We start from the raw sequence: 12,774 nt of genomic DNA on the forward strand, positions 1-12,774 counted from the left end.
TCGTCATCCTCACCAGGTTGTTAACCTGACTGCAGTTTGGTGTCGTATCCGACTTCAGTGGGAAAATGCTCACCTTCATTTAACATTTACATTTAAGTCATTTAGCAGACGCTCTTATCCAGAGCGACTTACAAATTGGTGCATTCATCGAAGGTGAATGCCAGTGGCCATTCACCTTCGATGGCCACTGGCACTCTGGAGAAGTGTGCTCTTCACGGATGAATCCTGGATTCAACTGTACCGACCGGGTAGAACCACTGATTTCCTTATATGAACTGTAACTCAGTAACATCTTTGAAATTGTTGCATGTTGCATATAAAACAGCATATTGTGATTTTTGGTGGGGGGTTTATTTGTGGAAAAAACGTATGTGCAAGGTAGGTTTTATATAAAATATTGTTGACCATATAAAATACATGGTCAGCTCCAGGAGAATGAGAAACACATTAAACAGAATCAAAGCAAGGAACCCATACTTAAACACAGCTATATCACACTCTTCTTGTGAATTTAACTGGTCCATGTTGCTGCTGTCCATTTTGAGCACACATAGATGGGGGGGAAAAAAGGTAGCAAAAATACTACAGTTGCTATCTTGAACCTTAAAGGGTTCTTCATCTGTCCCCATAGGAAAACTATTTGGATCACCTTTTTTTTTGCAGGTAGAACCCTTTTCGGGACCATGTAGAACCCTTTCTACAGAGTTTTCTACATTAAATCCTATGGGGACAGCTAAAGAACCCGTTTGGAACCCTTTTTTCCCAAGAGAGATTAGATAATACAATTTAAGCATTAAGGACAGCATTTTGTTGACAACATGGTGGTTTACACTATGTCTTCTGTGTGTGAAAGATGTTAGAATCTTGCCACAGCTGTAGGTCCATTTGAGTGTGTGTGGTCACTTTCTGTAGGCCTGCACATTAACCAGACCATTGGAGACGTGGGATGCTTGCTCTCAAAGTACTGCTTGATCTGGTCTGCATCGCTAAAGGGCATGTGCAAAATAGAGTAAGTTAACAATCTGTGGCTTAGATTGAATTTCAAAAGTTGACAGATGATAAACTAAGCAAACATTGCAATACACTACTACACATATGAAAGACTGTACAACACAGGCCTGTACAATAGCTAAGACATGGAGTGGAACCAAAAGGCACATACAGTACCAACCAATACTACTCAGTGACAGACAGGGCAGGTGTGGACCAGTGATGCCTTGGCTGCAGTCTTCTGGTTCTCAGCTGCTCCCATAGAAGCCGCCGCCATGGTATCAGTCAACAAGTTCAACTTGAGAGTGGAGCATGTGTTATATACTGTATCAATAACCCTGCCCCGCCCCACCCCACCCCTCCAATTGTACCCATAATACAGAATGACTTAAACAGGTGGACAGCTCCATATCTGAATTGTAGGAGTGTGCATAAGCTTTTGTTCCAGCCCAACCCATACCTGATTACAAATCATAGCCTATCACTGTGATTGGGTATGTTGATTATTTAAGTCAGGTATTAGAGCTGGGCTGGGACAAAACTCTTCACGCACTCCTGCTCTTCAGGACTTCCTGCAATGACTGAAACAGACCAAAGCAGGACAATAGTGTTCCAGGTTGAAACACCTTACCTAGTTGAGAGAGGAAGACTCAGGCACACCCATTGGTTCTGGAATAGAGAAGGTGCCAATGAGGTGACACTAATTCTACCTCAAAAACAAATGTGTGAATACCAATTCATTTAAAACCCACCATAGAAGGTAGGACTAAATAAGGTTACATCACCTTGCCTACTAGTTATACTAATGATCTGCTGTCCAGTGTAACATCAAACATATCAAAGTTTCCCCGCAATAAAGTAAGCACACTGTTGACTCGAGAGGATGCTAATCAGTCCATCTCTGAAACTTCTCAAAAAGATAGATTAAAATAATCCCATTAGCCCTAGCTTCACCATCTAAGTGTCACGAATCCCGCTTCCTGAGTCTGTGTTTGCCTGTGTTTCTGTCCTGGAGTGTGTTTCCGGTGTCCTGGAACGCACCCTGTCTGGTTGCCGGGCGAATTAGCTTGTTGGGAGATCGATGTTCACCCGCACCTGTATCCCATCAGTAATCTGCACACCTGTCCCGATCATCACCTCTCCCCTTCAAAAGCTCTGACCTGACATCCATTCCCTTCCGGATCGTTAGCCATGAACATTATTCACCCGGATCATTTACCCCATTCCCGCCTGGTCGTCGGAGGATTCCGCTACCCCATTGGATCCACCTATTTACTCCCATCAACTCACCACCGCTGCCCGCTACGCCACCTGGATATATCTACCCATTCACATTCACTTGTAAATAAATACTCACCTTCTTCCTACTCTCCTTGTCCTGGTCTGCTTCTGGGTTCGATTGTGAAAGAACGCGACACTAAGATAGCTAGTTAACTAAAGCTAGAATGTTGGTTTATAAAAGCCAAAGAAAGCTAAACTAATTTTTATGAATTTATCATGCATTTAAATGGCTAGACAAATGGACGGCTAATGTTGCTAGCTAGCTAACCATGAGCTAGATAGTTAAGCGATAATGCCCAAGAAGCCAGTGTTTGGAGGATATACTGGCACGGGTGTTGTTAGTCAAACTGTGCCAATATATCCTCCAAACACTGGCTTCTCTGGCATATCACTTAACTATCTAGCTTGTATAGCAAGACTGTTGAATTTCCCTGTTTGACCACTAGGTTTTATGGGTATTATGACACCATTGTGGGGCTCTATAGAACATTCATATTGCAATGTACAACCTTAACTATGGATCTTTATCTTAAAATGGAGTGTCGGCCTTCTCAGTGACACCTGCAGAACACAACTGTGATAGGTTTTCACAAATATTAGCGTCATACTGTAGGTCTTATTGTTTGACTCTTAAACCAGTGTGAAATGAGACATATTAAGCTCACCAGTCAACCTACTATGCGTTGAAAATTCATATTGCAATTGACATGCTTACCTCATATCCCAGTGATAATGCCTTGCATTACGCCTGGGAAAAAAACACAAGATGGTGTCAACATACTGCCCTCTTTCTAGTTCCTAGCTAGTTTTGCATAATATTTTTTTGTTTGTGTTATTTGCTCAGAAAGTTTATTGTATTATTACCTACAGCCGGGAAATAACTAGCTAAGCACCTTCTTTGCCCGCTTTGAGGAAATCAATATCGAGCCACAAACACTGGCCCCAGACACTCACGAGGACTGTGTGCTCTCGTTCTCTGTGGCTGACGTAAATCATTTAAGCGTGTTAACCCTCGCAAAGCTGCTGGTCCAGACGGCATCCCAAGCCGCATCCTCAGAGTATGTGCAAACCAGCTGGCTGGAGTGTTTATGGACCTATTCAATCTCTCCATATTCCAGTCTGTTGTCCCCAGTTGCTTCAAGATGTGCGCCACTGTTCCTGTACCCAAGAATGCGAAAGTAATTGAACTAAATCACTATTGCCCCATAGCACCCACTTCTGTCATCATTAAGTGCTCCACCGTACCAGACACCCTAGACCCACTACAATTTGCACATCACACCAACAGATCCACAGACGACACAATTGCCATTGCACTGCACACTGCCCTATCCAACCTGGACAAGCAAAATACCTATGTAAGAATGCTGCTCATCAACTACAGCTCAGCTTGTCCCAAGGCAAACATTTTGACTACATCCACACAGCTACAAGGAATCACTTTTATTCTAGGGTTAGGACCTTATTTTGAAGCTTATAGAGAACCCAACTGATGTATAGAACAATCTGAAAATTGTTACAAAGTTGTTTTTAAAAATGTACTTTGGTTTAGATACAAGCATATACAACCTCTAACACAAAAATGGAAAGGGGGAATCCTACTCAGTTGCACAACTGAATGCATTCAACCAAGATGTGTCTTCTGCATTTAACCCAACCCCTCTGTTCATTTGACTTGCTAAAAATCCTTATTTTTTTAATCTAACTTGCTTACCACTTTTTCTATGTGGTTTGTTCCTTCACAGACTCCATGAAAGGATGACTTATTCCTAAAGATTTGGTCAAGTTATTAATTTTGTGTATGATTTCCAAGAAACAAGGGTGGCTCAACCTACCCCTTTAGCTCAATTTACTCCACTCTCCCCTACTAAAGTTTAGTTGAGAAGCCAGCTAATTCAAAGACACAATGTAAACAATGGACTGTCAGAGCTGTTACCGAACTAGATCATCCTAATGGTGATAAGCCTAATGGTGATAAGCCTTTACACCATGTAGGCTGATACCTATGGATCTTGGTTCACCCATACGTAGAATGTATGCACGCATGACTGTAAGTCGCTTTGGATAAAAGCGTCTGCTAAATGGCATATATTATTATTATTATATTATTTAAGGCTGTACAGTGCATATAGGTATGCCCCCAATGCAATTCTAAAGTCTAATACATCCACAGTGCAATTTCAACAGATTTTTACTTGTTTGGGGGGGTGAAATTAACGAATTATTTTTTTTTCTTTGAACTTACATAACAATCCGACCTTGTTTAGCATTGTCTAGCCCAAATATGGTATGATTGCACTATTTGTCCGTTTGAATATCTTTCAATGGGGGACTTGAATTTTGAAGGCAAACCACAAATTCCATCATCGTGGCTAATATTTATTATGGCTAGCTTCACACAGGTCAAATAACCTATTGGATCCTGTAATGCAGGCAGTGTCACAACTGTTGCAGGTGGGAGAAGAGAGGAGAGAGGGGTTTCTGAGATCTGCCCACAGCACACTCCCTAATCACCTGAACGTCACAGCAGTTTGCCACATGCAGCTTTAACTCTGAAGTCAGAATGCCTATGCTTCATGGATATAATGATTGATTGGCATTTGGCATCCATCCGCATAAACGATCAGCTACGTATCATAACTTACACAGATTGCCTATTGATAACCATATTGTTTGTGAAAATAATTTTAGCTTTGATAGGAACTGTGAAACACTTTTTACAAACTACACATTCTCTGACCAAGTCTTTTCATCTCTGACAAATTGATCACCATGTCATCATCATTCCTTTCTCTTCATTAACTGCTCCCCATAACTTTTTTTCTGTCATTATTTGCCTCAAAGATTGTGGTATTTCACACCCCATCTCTTCACTTGAAAAATGTAATCATTAATCCTTTCCATGTGAACCTAGGTTGTACCAATGCTTGACATAACAGTACTCACAGTGCATTATAGCACCACCCCAGAGTGTAGCTTACTCTAGTAACCCTATTGGGGTAAACAGTGTATACTATAACCTGCTGCTATCCCGGTGGAGGTACAGTACATCAATGAGTGTCGTGCCAGTGTTGCAGTTGTAGCATTGATAAGTTGATTATCGGCCAGGCCTTTGCCTCTTAAAAGCTGGTCTTGTTAATTCTGCAGATTCTTGCAATGAGAAGGCTGGTGTGTCTCGATAGGATTGGAGCAGTGAAGGTGGTTCCAGAACCAAACTGTGAGTTTACTGTAGATTGTATTGTATGAAAAGTAGTGATGAGCATGCACTCCCATCTGCTGTCGAGAACTTTGCCTAACACATCATTCGTTTAACAAATTGTCTCCTTACTGTTCTGTCTGCTCTCATTATACCCTGTGCAATCATCCCAAAACCCTCACACTTTGTTCAAGCATTTTGTCAGCCTGAATTTGATAATTTGACGCATTTAAATGGAGAGGATTTAGCTGTGTTATAGCAGAGTAAGCAAAGAACGGTTATGTTTGTGGGCTGACAAGGAAGCAATCTTGATGTGTTTGAATCCTCACCCCAGTTTCAGACTTTGGTTTCAAGGTGCTACATGTCATAGGAGAAAAGGGTGCTTATACTATATTTGTGTGGTACTGGTTAGATGTGAAATGCCCTTCAGACAGAGTTTGTTGCTAATGTTGTTGCTCTGTAACTGTTAGAGTAAATAACAAAAAAATGAAGGGTGAAGCAGGGCTCCACTCTCCCAAAATCCACAGAGGCCTCCTCTCATTCTCCTTCTTAAAATAGGTCAGGAATCATAGCTTCTCTCGTCTGGAAAAAAAGATGTGCCTTCAGAGGCCAACCAATATAATAGTGCCTTTCTGTGAGATATAGGAAAAAGTTGAGTTAAGCAATTATAAATATGTGACTTTTTTGTGTCAATCGCCGTCATTTATAGTGTCCCTAAAGACAGGCTATAATAACAGCCACCATAACCTTGAATGCTGTGAATATTCAGTTTCATTGAATTCTGAGTAACTTTACTTTCTTGTTTTGTTGGAGGAATGCTATTTCTCCTCAGATTTGTTAGCTCCTGGGAAGATGTACACACAACTGTATCCATGATTTTATGCCTTTCATATTTCCAAATCTCATTGAACGATTTCACTTCACACCAGCTGACCAACATAAAAAAAATCACTGCAGTGTTTATGTAGACTTTACGATATTATTCACTGTGGTGTTTTTGCGGACAATACTGTAGTATTTACTGTAATGTATACTGTAGTATTTACAGTTAACTATTGTATAAATACTGTTGTAAAATAAAACTGTAGTATATACTACAGCAATTAATGTAGTGTTTTGAGGATTGTAGTATATTGTAGTATTTAATGTTGTAGTTTTGCAGACTGTACTATACTCCCTTCCAAAAAAACATTGCAGTTTTGAAACTGCAGTAAAAGTGCAGTAACTTAAGTCGACTGTGGTATTTTGGTCGCAGTAATTGCAGAATAACTGTAGTGTACTGAACTGCAGTTATACTGCACTCTAACTGAAGTTACACTGCAAAATTACTGCAGTAAAAAAAGTATTATTTTGACTGCAATCTTTTTCGTAATGGCTGTAGTATTTACTATAGTGTTTTTGTTTTAACACTCTTTGACCTAGAAGTGGAGGCTTTCTTCTACAACCTGTAGGGAACACAATGGGCTCCCGAGTGGCAAAGGGGTCTAAGGCACAGCAACTCAGTACCAGAGGCGTCCCTACAGACCCTGGTTTGATTCCAGGCTGTAACTCAACCCGGCCGTGATTGGGAGTCCCGTAGGGCAGTGCACAATTGGCCCATTGTTGTCTGGGTTTGGCTGGGGTAGGCCGTCATCGTAAATAAGAATTTGTTCTCAACTGACTTGCCTAGTTAAATAAAGGTAAAAGAAAATATGTGTTTTGCAGTTGTGAAATTACTTTGATGTGATATGAAAGTAGAGAGACTTTATGTTTCTAGAATTGTACCGCAATTGAGAATCCATTCACGCTTATATGGACTAATTGGCTGTTTTGGCTTCCAGAGCGAATTTGCCCTTAAAACAGAATATATAAGGTCCTTGGACTAAAGAGTAACATTAGGCTGCTTTACTCCAATATTGTCCCAGCCTTGTCTCAGGTTAGTAAATTGGTGGGTTAAGATATCCCTCTAGTGGTTTGGGGCCTGTGCCTTGGCAAAGTGGGTGGTGTTATATCCTGCCTGTTTGTGCCTTTTCGGATGTATCGTCGGACAGGGCCTCAGTGTCTCCCGACCCCTCCTGTCTCAGCCTCCAGTATTTATGCTGCAATAGTTTATGTGTCGGGGGGCTAGTGTCAGTCTGTTATATCTGGAGTATTTATCCTGTCTTATCTTGTGTATTGTGGGAATTTAAATATTTTCTCTCTCTCTCTCTTGGAGTTCAGCACTCCTTCAGGGGAGATAGCCATGGCTCTTCAACACTGACAACAGTGCCTCTGTGATCCACAGAGTATGGGAGGCCATCAGCTCATTAACTTTCCCATAGCGTGTGGCTGCATTCCCTCAGAACCTGGGATACAGATGCTTCTGGAGAAACTTACCAGTGTTGAGGGATTCCCTGACAGGGACCTTCTTGACTGAGCTTGCAGTAACTCAAAGCTTCCTGGAGTCATACCAAAAGTGTGAGGCACTTTGCTCCTTTGTGATCTGTTACAGTAGTCAACTGGGTTGGGTTAATTTTCACAAATTCAGTGTAGAAGGGCAGGCACTCCTAGCAGTTGTAATTGACATGCTCTCCATGTGGCTGGGGAAAAGTAGAGAATCTATATTAAGTTATTATATGGAGTTAGAAAGCATTGAACAGAAGAGACACATATCAGTTCAAATACATTAAAATGGTACAGCCACAGTCCAATTTTACCTGGGATGCCACTGCTGTGATATTATTGTTGGTTCAGCATTAACAGGGGTGACAGGTCAACTAGTGGTTAGAGCATTGGACTAGTAACCAAAAGGTTGCAAGATTGAATCCCTGAGCTGACAAGGTGAAAATCTGTCGTTCTGACCCTGAACAAGAGAGTTAACCCACTGTGCTTAGCCGTCATTGAAAATAAGAATTTGTTCTTAACTGACTAGTTAAATAAAGGTAAAATAAAGGTAAAATAAATAAGGGTATAACATATATTTAAACATGTCAGCATATTTTTTTAGTGTTATTGTTTTTCTGGGTGAATAAGGTTAGCAAAATATCCTTGGGGTTAGGGGTAATGCCTTGAGTATGGTAAGTATAAGCGGTCTCCTCTCATTGGGAACAATAGCAAGGTACGTTTATGGTGAATCTTGCATGTGTTTTGATTAAGTTGGTCACAAAGTCCTGTGACACAATTGTTAACTATCAGATGTTTTTTGAATGTCTTTTTTTGTAGCAAACATTATATCACAGGTGAAGAATGCAGTGTCCATTGGGCTAACTGGTTATAGCCTACACAGACGAGCAGCGACAATGGAATGCAGGGACTCAGGGGAACCTTGTGCCAAAGCGGTTAAACAGCATTGACTTCACACACTATAAGGCCAGTGACCAATATGCAGAAAAGAGTCCAGAATGTCCACCCTTGCATTCCACTCACAGGAGTTTGAATAGGAGCCTGAGACACCTGCATCTGCCTGTGGGGACTCTGTTCTATAAGTGTGTTTTTTTACCTTTATTTAACTAGGCAAGTCAGTTAAGAACAAATTCTTATTTTCAATGACGGCCTAGGAACAGTGGGTTAACTGCCTTGTTCAGGGGCAGACTCACCCGGACTCCATAAACCTACCTTGCTTCACCAACATGAGATTTGACAGGATACTTACAGATTCTCCACTTTAATACAGCAGTTCTGTAGATCCACAAATACATGTTAACATAACCAATAGATCATGACATTCTCAATTCAGCTTTCATCCAACAAAACGTTTGGTCTAACTGCTATGTTACGCCTGACTATTTTATCATTCTGTGTCTAGATAAGACAGTATTGTGCACTTTCATCTATAAAAGGAACAAAGAAAATGGGCTATAAACATCAATTACAAGACCAAGTAATGAGACGATTGATCATAGATATCATCTGAGAACTATTTCATATAACATTAGCCTGTGGATTATAGCAACTGTCACCACAGCACATGTAGGCTGCTTGTATGCTGTAATCGCAAGTGACTTTGCTTATTAACCTACCTTCCACAAAATTGAGGCTGCATGGCTGCATGACTTTCCAAGGCCAGCAATACAAGCGCATCCAGCCCTCTCTAATGATTCGTTGTTGGATACAAGTACTGAAGCAGAAAGGTAAGAGCTGCTTGAGTGGCTGGGCTGAACATCTGCCTTCAAAAATACCAATCCTTTTCCCTCCTCCTGGTGAAGAAGAACTCAGCCCACCTCACCACTGTGGAGGTACTGATAGGCCTCTGTACTCTTGTCATTTTTCACAGTAGAACCATCCATATCTAATTTCAGGCCATTTTATCATGTCATCCAACCAATTATTAATCATGGACAGATGGGGTACGGTGATACCATCCGACCTCAGATGAGCCATTTGTGTGTGTTCACAAATGTGAGCCATGTTTTGTCTTTGTTTATTTGTTAAGTGTTAATGATGTATGTGTTTTCATTATTAGCTGGCCACCGCTCTGAAGTAATTTGCTAGCGTTGATGGAAGTTGTGAAATGGAAACACAAACACAATCACATTCAAATGGAACTGGATCAAGTGGTCGGGGCTGCATAAGGCGAATAGCAAGCTACTGTATGAGGACTGATGGTTTGGTTACCTAAGCTAGCAGGTCTGTTTGTTTGGTTACCAAGGTAACTACTGTAGCTATCTAGTAAACTTCCTAGCTAGCACTAGGAGCACCGGAATTCCATAGCTACTAGAATGGCCATGATTGGTCATTCTGACGTTGATATTTCAATTGTGTAAATATTCCATAATAAACAATACATTGCTAAATTAATCATTAATTATGTTAAAATCGTTCGTAAGAAACTTTAGGACACCAAATGTAAATTGTTATCAGTCAGAAAATGTAATGATTGATTCAGAAGCACATAGACTGTAGCTAAATACTAAAATTAGACAGTGTATTTTCAGACTATAAGGCAGCAGTTGCCTACTCAGCTGGTCCATCCAAACTACAGCTAAAACTATATTGATACTAATTTCACACATATAATAATAATAGATGTTGCCGAAAGCAATGTTTCCCTGGTCCTTGAGGCATGTTTTTCCAGGGCTACAACAAAAATGTGTATTGTTGGGGGTACTGGAGGATCAGGGTTGGATAACACTGGTTTAAAGACAAGATTAAATTGATAGTCTGATGGGTGAAAATTGTCAAATAGAGAATGAAGAGACTGATGACCAGCACAGCGTGCATTGACAAAGAAGGGAACGGAGCTTACCAAAAAGCACTTCTTCCATATCATCCTACACAGTTCCATGCAGGCCAAATGTTTTAATTGCTATACCCTTTCAGAAAGATCAGCTTCCAAGGTTTCTAATTAATCTATTTTTGCCAAACAACTATACAAATTGCTCAGGTGGTCTGTGTAATATTCATGTGTAAACATACTGAATTGTAATTGGATGCATTTTACCGCCATATCATACGGTGCTATGATTGGTTAAGACCACCCAAATGGTTAGGTCAAGGGCAGTTTGATCCTGGTTGACGATACGTGAACATGCCAGTTATAGCTAGCTAATAAAGAGCTACGTTAAGAAGTATCCTGTAGTACTGCATTTTATTATTTTGTACAAAGTGTGCAAAACAAGTCATGGTGTCAGAGTAAAGGTCTTAAAATATGGATTTGTCTGGAGTTCCTTCACCTCGAATGGACTGGGAGTCTACAAACCTACCCGATGCATGGCGTAAGTACAAACAGCATGTGGAGCTAATGTTCACAGGTCCTCTGAAGGACAGAGGAGAAGAGGAAAAATGCAGCTACTTGCTCCTCTGGATCGATGAAAAAGGGAGAGATATTTACAACATATGGACACTTACCGAGGCTGAATCAAAGGTACTGAAAACATACTACGATCGTTTCGAAGCATATGTTGCGCCGAAGACCAATACGATTTTCGCTAGGTACAAATTCCATGAGAAAGTACAGGGAGCTAGCGAGTCTTTTAAACAGTTTGTGACAGAGCTGCGTCTGCTTATGAAAGACTGTGATTATGCAAACAAGGATGAGATGGTCAGGGACCGTATTGTATTTGGAATACACTCACCATTAGTGACAGAGAAACTTTTGAATGTTGGGTCTGAGGTAACGCTGGACAAAGCTAACGACCTAGCCAAATCTCACGAACTAGCACAGGCTCAGATGAAAACCATTTCGCGCTGCAGTGTAACCGATGTGAAATGGCTAGCTAGTTAGCGGTGGTGTGCGCTAATAGCATTTCAATCGGTGACGTCACTCGCTTTGAGACCTTGAAGTAGTGGTTCCCCTTGCTCTGTAAGGGCCCCGGCTTTTGTGGGGCGATGGGTAACAATGCTTCGTGGGTGTCAGTTGTTGATGTGTGTAGAGGGTTCCTGGTTCGAGCCCAGGTTGGGGAGAGGAGAGGGATTGAAGCTATACTGTTACAGCAGCATGAGCGCATCACGTGAACAAGCAGTGCATGCAGTCAGGCAGAGATCAAAGCACACCTCTGGTGCACAGAGAGCACATTTTAGAACTGAGAGAGACTCCAAAACAGAGCGACACAGACTCAAAACACCCCAAAACATGTGGATATTGTGGATACAAAGTGCATGGCGAACATGGAAATTGCCCATCTAAAGGCAAACAGTGTACTAAATGTGGTAAATGGAATCACTTTGCAAAAGTGTGCAGAGCTTACCGTGGAAAAACAGTACACACACTGAGTGAAGATGAAATGTCAATCAAAGAGTCAAACGCTGATGGACTGTTTATTGATTCAGTGACACAGAAAAGTCATATCAGAGACAGAGCAAGCCTTTGCTGACATTGAGATAGGAACACAAGGCACAGAGTTAAAGTTCAAACTAGACACTGGTGCACAAGTAAACATTATTCCTCTGTATAAGTACCACAGCTTGACATCTGAGTGCGAGCTACAGCCCACCACGCGCAGACTGACTAGTTATGGTGGTGAACAGCTCCCTGTAAAAGGCACATGCACTTTCAAATGCAAATACAAGGAAAGTGACATGATGTTGGACTTTTATGTTGTTGACACTAGAGCACCTGCAGTGCTAGGTCTTAAAGCATGTTTAGACATGGACCTCATCAAGCTAGTTTTATCAGTGACAGCACCAGTAGAGACAGACAATGTACTGGAGGAGTTTGCTGATGTTTTTACAGGAATAGGATTATTCCCAGGAGAATGTACCATTCACAATGACCCAGACGCAACCCCTGTGGTCTACCCACGAGAAAGATTCCCCTTGCTCTCCGTGCCCGTCTGAGACATACTTGTCTATGGTCGAATCAAAGAGGAGCACAACCGAAACCTCCGCACGATGCTGCAAAGGTCCCATGA

At 41.3% G+C, this 12,774-nt stretch overlaps 1 long non-coding RNA gene across 2 annotated transcripts; it reads right to left on the bottom strand.

Moving 5' to 3' along the window:
* Nucleotides 1–251: 251 nt before the first annotated feature.
* On the bottom strand, nt 252–3,528 carry LOC124005785. Of its 2 annotated transcripts, none has more exons than XR_006833695.1 (5): nt 3,136–3,528; nt 2,987–3,019; nt 1,622–1,659; nt 1,163–1,288; nt 252–986 (listed from the first exon to the last, which is right to left on the bottom strand). It is a non-coding gene; the product is annotated as an uncharacterized LOC124005785 (long non-coding RNA). The 2 variants fall into 2 exon arrangements; XR_006833691.1 differs by having other exon boundaries at nt 256–986; nt 1,172–1,288.
* Between the last annotated feature and the right edge of the window lie 9,246 nt (nt 3,529–12,774).

The sequence above is a fragment of the Oncorhynchus gorbuscha genome, linkage group LG01 (genome assembly GCF_021184085.1).
Source record: "Oncorhynchus gorbuscha isolate QuinsamMale2020 ecotype Even-year linkage group LG01, OgorEven_v1.0, whole genome shotgun sequence".
Taxonomy (NCBI): domain Eukaryota; kingdom Metazoa; phylum Chordata; class Actinopteri; order Salmoniformes; family Salmonidae; genus Oncorhynchus; species Oncorhynchus gorbuscha.